Source organism: Callithrix jacchus, chromosome 15, assembly GCF_049354715.1.
Source record: "Callithrix jacchus isolate 240 chromosome 15, calJac240_pri, whole genome shotgun sequence".
In the NCBI taxonomy this organism is placed as follows: domain Eukaryota; kingdom Metazoa; phylum Chordata; class Mammalia; order Primates; family Cebidae; genus Callithrix; species Callithrix jacchus.
Window position 1 is genome coordinate 73,308,313 of NC_133516.1, and position 8,073 is coordinate 73,316,385.

At 52.1% G+C, this 8,073-nt stretch overlaps 1 pseudogene across 1 annotated transcript; it reads left to right on the top strand.

Annotated features, from left to right (window-relative positions):
- Nucleotides 1–1,560: 1,560 nt before the first annotated feature.
- LOC144579630 (intraflagellar transport protein 122 homolog) lies at nt 1,561–4,286 on the top strand (annotated as a pseudogene). Its single transcript, XR_013527765.1, has 2 exons — nt 1,561–1,590; nt 3,757–4,286. The product of XR_013527765.1 is annotated as an intraflagellar transport protein 122 homolog (transcript).
- Nucleotides 4,287–8,073: the final 3,787 nt, after the last annotated feature.

Here is an 8,073-nt window from a genome sequence, read left to right on the forward strand (position 1 = left end):
GGATTACAGGTGTGAGCCACCGCGCCCGGCGAGTTTTGCTTTTTTTGAGGACAGCCTCAGGCCAAAGATGCAGTGGCCCTCACACTCATAGCAGGCCCATGTTTTGGCAGTGTTGAGCTATAGCCTCTGGCTACACGTAGAGTGGATTATTGGTTTAAGGTCATCAGAAGGTGGGAGATTTGTTAGAGATGCTGCTTCTGTGAATTTCTAGAGGGAGGCAGAGATCATTACCTAGATCAGCTCCCGATTAGGGCGGCAAGTAAGGCAGTGCGTTCCAGCATGTGTCCTAGAGAATGCCGGGTCCACAGGACACTGATAGATGCCATAGAAAAATGGGCCCTTTGGTCAATTAGATGTGGGAAATGCAGGTTACACAAAGTTAAACAGATTTCTGTGTGTGTATATCTGCATGTGTGTCTATCTGCATGTGTGTGTACGTGTGCACACGTGTTCTTTGCTTAGCATAAGAAAAGTTCTGAGTGGAACTTTGAAAGTGACAGTGTAGCTGCATTAGTCCGAGAGCCCAGCTGTGCAGCAGATGACTTATGGCGAAGGTTTCTCCAGTCTTTGTTGGGGACGGAAGTCATGGGGCATAAGAGCGGTGGGTGAAGTCAAGCAGCAATGCCAAGGGGAGAAAGGGCCTGCTTCTTTCTCAGTCAGCTCTCACTTCCCATGGGAGCATGGGCTTTGGGATCAGGTGGACCTGAGGTCATGTTCTTACTTAGCTACTCACTGGCTTTGTCATCCTGGGCGGGTTATTTTACCTCTCTGAGGCTGGTTTTACATGAGCTTAGTACCGTATATTTCATAGGACTGTCAAAAACAGAATCAAGGTTGGGAGTTAAAGCCAGTGTAAAAAAAAAAACACCAAGGCTATTAAAGGGATATTAAAGCAGGCATGGTGGTGGGTACCTGTTGTCCCAGAACTCAGGAGGCTGAGACAGGAAGATCTCTTGAGTCCAAGAGTTTGAGGCTGCAGTGTGATATGATTACACCTGTGAATAGTCACTGCAGTCAGCCTGGGCAACATAGCAAGACCTTATCTCTTAAAAAAATATTTTTAAACCAGGAGCCTCAGTAAATGGTAGCTGTCATCATCACTGTCAGCATCATAATTTTCTACCACACGTCTTGTCAGTGTTCACAGCAGCCTTTTCCTGTGTTAGTTCATGACTCAGATCTCTGCTAGATGGTGTCTCCTAACGCTGCAGTTTGAGTAATGTCATTAACAAATCCCCAGTCCAAACAGACACTAAAGTGAGCTCGGCCTGTCTCAGGGCTGTCATTACTTCTGCAGCCTCTGATGAATCTCACTTCTGGCTTCCTAAGGATAAGCCAACACCCCCACTCACCTCTTTCTTTTGATGAGTCCTTGCCTCTGCACAGAGCTTCTGGTGAAGGTAGCGGGAGCTGTTCTTGCAGAGCACATGGGATTCCAAGGGCCTGGCACTGGGCCAGGATCTTGTTGCCATGGTGACTGACACTGTTTTCTCCAAAATTCTGCCAGATCCTGAACATCTTCGTGGACAATCTCTGTGATCGTCCTGCTGAAGCAGGCCACATATCGACACCAAAGAGCTGCTTTTTCAGGTGAAGTCCCTGAGGAGGCCCAGGGACATCGTCCTTTGATTAGAGATCCTCCTCTTGCTTCACAGTCCCTGCAGGATGCTCTCCTGCTCTGGCCCAGGCAGGTCTCTGGGAGGAGCAGTGAGGGGCAGGGGCCAAGCACAGGCGCAGAGTCCCAGAGGCCCTGGGCCACAACCTGCTTCTCCCATGAGAAGCAGGCACAAGCAGCAGGGCCTGGGCCGGCCTCTTGAGCTTTGGTTTCCTTGCCAATGAGATGAGCCAGCAGAGCCTTTCGTGAGCATTTACCGAACAAGAAATGGGGCAGTGACTCTGAGGGGGGCATGTCATTGGCGCTCAGCGAATGGGGTGATGACTCCAAGGGGGTGGCGTGCTGTCCGTGCTCAGTGAATGGGGCGATGGTTGCGCTTCCTTTGCAGAAGTCTGCGTCTCACCTGCTGCAGGCCTGCCTGTGTCTGCGCACCTATGACACGGGAAAGAAACAGGATCAGTTTTGTCATCCAAAAGGGGGAAAGAGATGGGCAAGCCTGGCCTTCTACTAATTCACAAGAATGCTTGAAGAGCCAGCAGCATGCCAAGTGCTTGGATCTTTGGGGGTGTAGGCATTGTTTGGTGTCATCCAGCCCCGTGGCCGAGGAAGCTTGTCATGAGAGAAGGCAGCCTGGCGGCTCCATGCCCGGGGCCTGGCTGGCTTTCTGCTGGGCTCACGCTATTCTTCGTCTCTTTAGGTCTTTGAAGGTGCTCAGGACTGTTTTCTGGGATGAAGTTCTCCTCAAAGCTGGAGCCCCTCTTGACTGGTTACCTTGGCCACCGCAGGGTTTCCTGATGTTACAGGCAGATTTGGTCCCCTTACCACACTCCTGCTTATACTCGGCAGCAGAATCAATAGCAGGAGGGGCCTGGAGTGTGGAGCAGCCTCAGTCAATTAGAAGTGGTTACCTGGCCACCTCTAGCTCGGAGGTGACTCCCCATCAGTCTCAACTCACTCCTGTCCCTGAGAGAGTAGAATGGTTCGGGGGAAGAGAGCACAGCCTTCAGGCTGACCTGGGCTTGTGTCCTGCCTGCATCCCCTACTGTGTGAGCTTAAGTAGGTTAGTGAGCCTCCCTGAGCCTTGATTACTTTTCTCTAAAATGTAATTAGTAATTGCCCCTCACAGAATTGCTGCAGGAATAAACAAGATACCACAGTGCCTAGCTCAGTGCTGGGCACAAAATAGGGCCTGACATGTTACTTCCCTTCTCCCCAGCTTCACCTCCCACCTATGCGGGGACAGCTGCCCGAAACGTGAATCTGTGTCTGAGCCTAGAATCATACAAGTGTGGAAGGGCGTGTGTGTTCCCCTGTCCCCACTGCTGGCTCTGTAGCGGGCTAGGGGAGGTGATTCTCAGCCCTGCCAGGAGACATCGACATTTCCACCTATGACATTGCCTGCTGGCTTTCCTCTTCTCCACTGTCCCCCACCCCTGCACATAAACAGCTATATATATTTTTCTCATTATAAAAGCAATCCACACTCATAAAAGATTCAGACATTGTAAAACATTCTAGACAGAAAGCTATGAGCATCTGCTGGTCTCCGAGGCTCCAGGGCTTAGATAAAAACTGAGGTGCAGGGGGTGCCTCCCAGGGAGACTCTGTTTTCACAATGTGTGAACTGTAAATTAAAAGATAAGATATGCTTTTCAAATCTTACAAATAACTCACTGTTCTTTTTCTTATTATCAAACAGAACAGATGCTCATGACAAATTCAGGCAAACAGAAAAGAAAGATTTTCTAATTATGCAATTTCACCCACCCAGAAACGCTGTTAATCGTTTGGAGCATATTCTTGGAAATGTTCTTCTGTGTATAGAGATGTATATTTCTTCTGTAATAGAAGTGGAATCCACTTTGCTGATTCTCCACTTTCTATATAGGGATTCATATTTCAGGAGAATAATTTTTTTTCAAAAGTAAAGCTTGCTTACTCAAATATTCCAACAACACGCAGGTGCATGGAGGGGCTTCCCTCTGTTCATTTCTTTGTGATCCCCTTTCCCTCCTTTCCCTCTATCCCACTGTAAGCAATTTAGTGGGATTCAGTCTTTAAAAGGGTATTGGGGTGAAATGTGCAAGCACTGCCCACGCCCAGGGTGGTTCTCACAGATCCCTACCGTCCCTGTCCTCTAGGAACCAAACGCCAACAGTGTGGCCTGGAACACCCAGTGTGAGGACATGCTCTGCTTCTCGGGAGGAGGCTACCTCAACATCAAAGCCAGCACCTTTCCTGTGCACCGGCAGAAGCTGCCGGGCTTCGTGGTCGGCTACAACGGCTCCAAGATCTTCTGCCTCCACGTCTTCTCCATTTCTGCAGTGGAGGTGCCGCAGGTAACGGGGCGCCTGTGCACTCTCAGCTCTGGCAAGGCTGACAAGACCAGGGAAGCCAGGCGCCTTGCTGGTGCGTTGCGTAAAGAGTAGCAAGGAGAGAAGAGTGGCAGCTGTGATGTGGAGGGAGGCAGTCTGGGTCTGGAACCTGCGGCCCTGTCTCCACTCCTTTCAACCTGTGTGACTGGAGGCAAACAGCTCAACCTCCCTGAGCCTCAGTTTCTTCCTGGTCCCCCTTCTGTAGGGATGGGAGGGGTATGCAGTGTTGTCAGCAGAGTGTGTTTTGTGGAGAGCCCAGCATGGGGCCGAGTGGAGAAGCAGCAAAGCTGGGAGTCCAGCAGGGTGTGTACATGAGCGCATGTGTGATGGTGGTGATGTGTGTGCAAGAGAGAAGGGGAGAGAGAGAGAGCGAGTGGGTGGTTGGTGAGGCCTGAGGTCTGTGAGCCAATAAGGGAGCATGGGACTCTGCACAAGCCCCCTGAACTAGGAGGAGGCCAGAACAGAAATGTGGTGCTGAAGTGTGGAGCCACAGAATGGGGGAGGGCAGAACCCCAGACAGGAGGCTGAGATTGACCTCCCGAGTGAGGGCTGGCCTCTCCTCCACCTCCTGCACCCCACGCAGCTGGTGCTCACCATAGGACTGCTGTAAAACAGAGACATGCACCAGCAAGAAACTTCAGCCCTGAGCATCCCATCCTCAGGACAGAATCACTCCTAAACATATTGGAATACATCCGCTTAGAGCTTTTTATGTGTATATATAATATATGCAGAATATACAATTAGGAGCATGTGATTTCATAAGAACATTTTTAAACCAAAGTGAAATTGCACTGCAAATACTGTTTCATGACTTTTATCTGCATAAGTATTGCTACCTATAGATGGAACCTCAGATTTCCTGTATTCCCTGAGCCTGGCCCGTAAACAGGACTTCTCATCCCCTTCCTTTATGGCCATCTTCTCATCTCACCTCACATTCCATTATGGCAGCCCCATCACTGTCCAGGAAGTGCTGGTGGCAAACTAGTCATCTGGCCTGTTCACTCAGCAATCTCCTGAAGCATGGTTCTGTGTCAGTAACTGTTCTTATCCAGTATGGCAAAATGCTAAGGTCTTTATAGACTCACGTAAGTTGTAGGAAATAGTACAGAGATCCCTTATACTCTTTGCCCAGTTTCCCCCAATGGTAACACTGTGCAAAGCTCTAGGACGATCTTCCCACCCATGTCAGCGTGTGTAACAGTCATGGCACTGAACACGGCCACCACCACAAGGTACCTGGCATTGCATTGCCCTTTTACAGCCAGCTCCCCTCCCTCCTGCCGGGTTCCCCCTCGTTGTATTTATGGTTGAATTTTGTCTTGTCTTGTAGATGTTTGTCTTGTCTGTCATGAGACTGACAGGCTGAACAAGCAAAGGGTATGCAAAGAAGCTCCGAGCAGGAGAGGAGGCTCCCCACCCGACTCAGTGCAGTTGCAGGCTGGCTCTGCCTCTCTTGGCTGTGCTGTCGAAGACTCAGTGTCCCCATCTGCACAAAAAGGCCCCCTCCAGCTCTGATTCTGAGGTTCCAGCTTCAGTCTGCATCTGTGAATAGTGCTGGATGATGATCCTGTGACCCCTCACATGTCTATGACATGGAAGGTACCACAGGGACCTGGCAATGCCCATTGAACTAAGAGGACACTGAAGCCACAGAGGAAGGGCTGCTGTAGGCTGCAGGGCGGGGCAGTGGTTCTGGCTGGGACTGGTCCCGATCTGTCATCTCCCAAGTGCTCAACATTGTGCCCATGTTCTTGGAAGGAGGAAGCAAGGGAGAGGTGAATAGGCAGCCTCGAGTGGCTCCTCAGGCAGTTGGGGGTTCCCAGGCCTCGGTTTCCTGTCTCTCCCCAGCAAGGCTGTGAAGCCAGGAGCCCCTGGTGGCTGTTGCACAGGTGGGCAGAGGCCCCTCCTCCAAGGTGACTGCTGTGTTTCTTCCCTGGCTCGGAGTCTGTGTGCCCATGGCAGAGGCCACCACTGGGCAGGGTGCTTACGCTGGGCCTCCCTGATTCTCCCCACGCAGATCCAGAACACTGGCCTGGAATGGAGACCTCGTCACGGCCCTCCCTCAGCCACTCACAGTGGCTGCCCATGGCATTCTGCCATTCAGAGGCAGAGACAGAGCCTGCACCTGGGCTCCCAAGGGCTGGGGCTCGGGTGCCTTTAGATGGCTGCATCCACCATCAGAGAGGACCTTGCAGCTCCTCACAGCTCTTCCCCAGCCCGTGAAGGGGAAGGCAGAGGGCAATGGCTCAGAAAGTACCACACTCTGGCTTGTGTGGGAACACTGAAGAGAGCAGCTTAGTGGAGCCCTGTCATCATGGGGGATGCCGAGACCCCATAAAGTGTCACGTAGAGAGGGCCTGGCTGTGGCCCCACCGCCTACCTGCGTGCTGGGACACCAAAGCCTCGCCGGATTTCCTTTCACTTTGGGGGCAAGCGTCTCCCAGGTATGAATACTGAATCTCCCCCACCTAATACCAATTTGCAGCCTGAGAAAGTCCTGTGGGCCCTCAGGCTTGAGCTCCCCAAGAGCCCCCCAGAGTCTGTGCCCCCGCCCTGGTGCTGCTCCCCACTCTGCAAGTGCGGGCTCTGTGAGAAGCGCCTGCTTCAGGTCTGGCTTCCACCATCAAGAAGGACCTTAAAAATGCCACAGTCCTCAAGAGCATTGGCTGGGGAAGCTTGGATGCGGTGAAGTTGACCCAGCACAAACTCACCAGGACCCAGGTTGCCATGAAAATAAAATACATAGCTAGGGGCTCCCCCAGGCTTCTAAGTCTACATGAAAAGGTAGAAGTCACAAAGGCCCTGAGTGCCCCCATCATCATAAAGCCATAACATGTCACTGGAACCTCGGACATCTCATACTGTGGTGATACCAGCATGAAGATCTTTTCCACCAGACATTCCAGCCCGGCCACACGGAGGAGGAGGAGGAACAAGTCATGTTTCTGTAAATACTATCTGCCCTCCAGTACTGCCACCAAAAAGTCAGCTGCCAGGACCTGAAGTGGCAGAACTCCTGGATGAAGACCACAGCATGAAAATAGCAGACTGTGGCTTCAGACTACATGTTGGCAAGACCAGAGGCTGAGCGCCTTTGCCGGGCCACCCCTTAAGCTTCCCCAGGACTCTCCCTGGGTCCCGAGAGTCATGGCCCCACAGTGGTCGTGTGGGTCTTGGCTCTCCCCTCCCATTGCATGGGGCCAGGGCCCTGCCATCTGGCAGGCAGAACTTCTTAGGCTCAAAAAAACATATTCAAGGAAAGTATTATGTACTGCCTATATTCCTTCCGAATTGAAATATTTATCAAGAAATTTCTGACCCTTGACCCCAGAGAGTGAACGACACAGGACCAACTGATGCAGGACCCCTGGGTCAATACTGGCCAGGAAATGCTCAGGCCACATATACAGCCACTCCTCAGTCACCTGGGTCCCCTAACAACCTGGCTCATGGTGGCCGTGTCATTCTGGCATATCAAGGAATGTGATTAGGAAAAAAATAGGATTATTCCATGGCTTTAGCACCACATGTTGCCAAGACCAGAGACTGAGCGCCTTTGCCAGGCCTCCCCTTAAGCTGCCCCAGAACTCTCCCTGGGTCCCAAGTGTCACGGCCTAATGCTGGGGGTCCCACTGACCTACCTAATGCTTGGATGTCCCACTGACCTTCTCCATCCCCCAGTTAAGTCCATCCTTTCTGTCCAACCAAAGGAGAGTCAAAGGCTGGAATGTTTGGTGAAACAGGTCTTCACTTCGGCCTCTCCCACCTTTACTTCAGAAATCCGGCAGCCCGAGGAGGACCAGGGCCAAAACAGAAGATGCCCAGAGAGCCACCTTGCCTGCCTGTTCCCTACTGGGCCTGGAGGTAGGTTGAACCAATCCCAGCAGATCTCTGAGTGTGGCCCTGTGGGCTCCTCCTCCACCTACTGCAACAGCAGCAGTAGGGGTGACCCAGGAGGAGTCACCTGTCCCCAGGATCAGCCCGGGAAGCCAGTTCCATCCATGCAGGAGGCCCAGGAGGAGTCACCTGTCCCCAGGGAACAGCCCGGGAAGCCAGAGCCCTCTCCACCGAGCATCA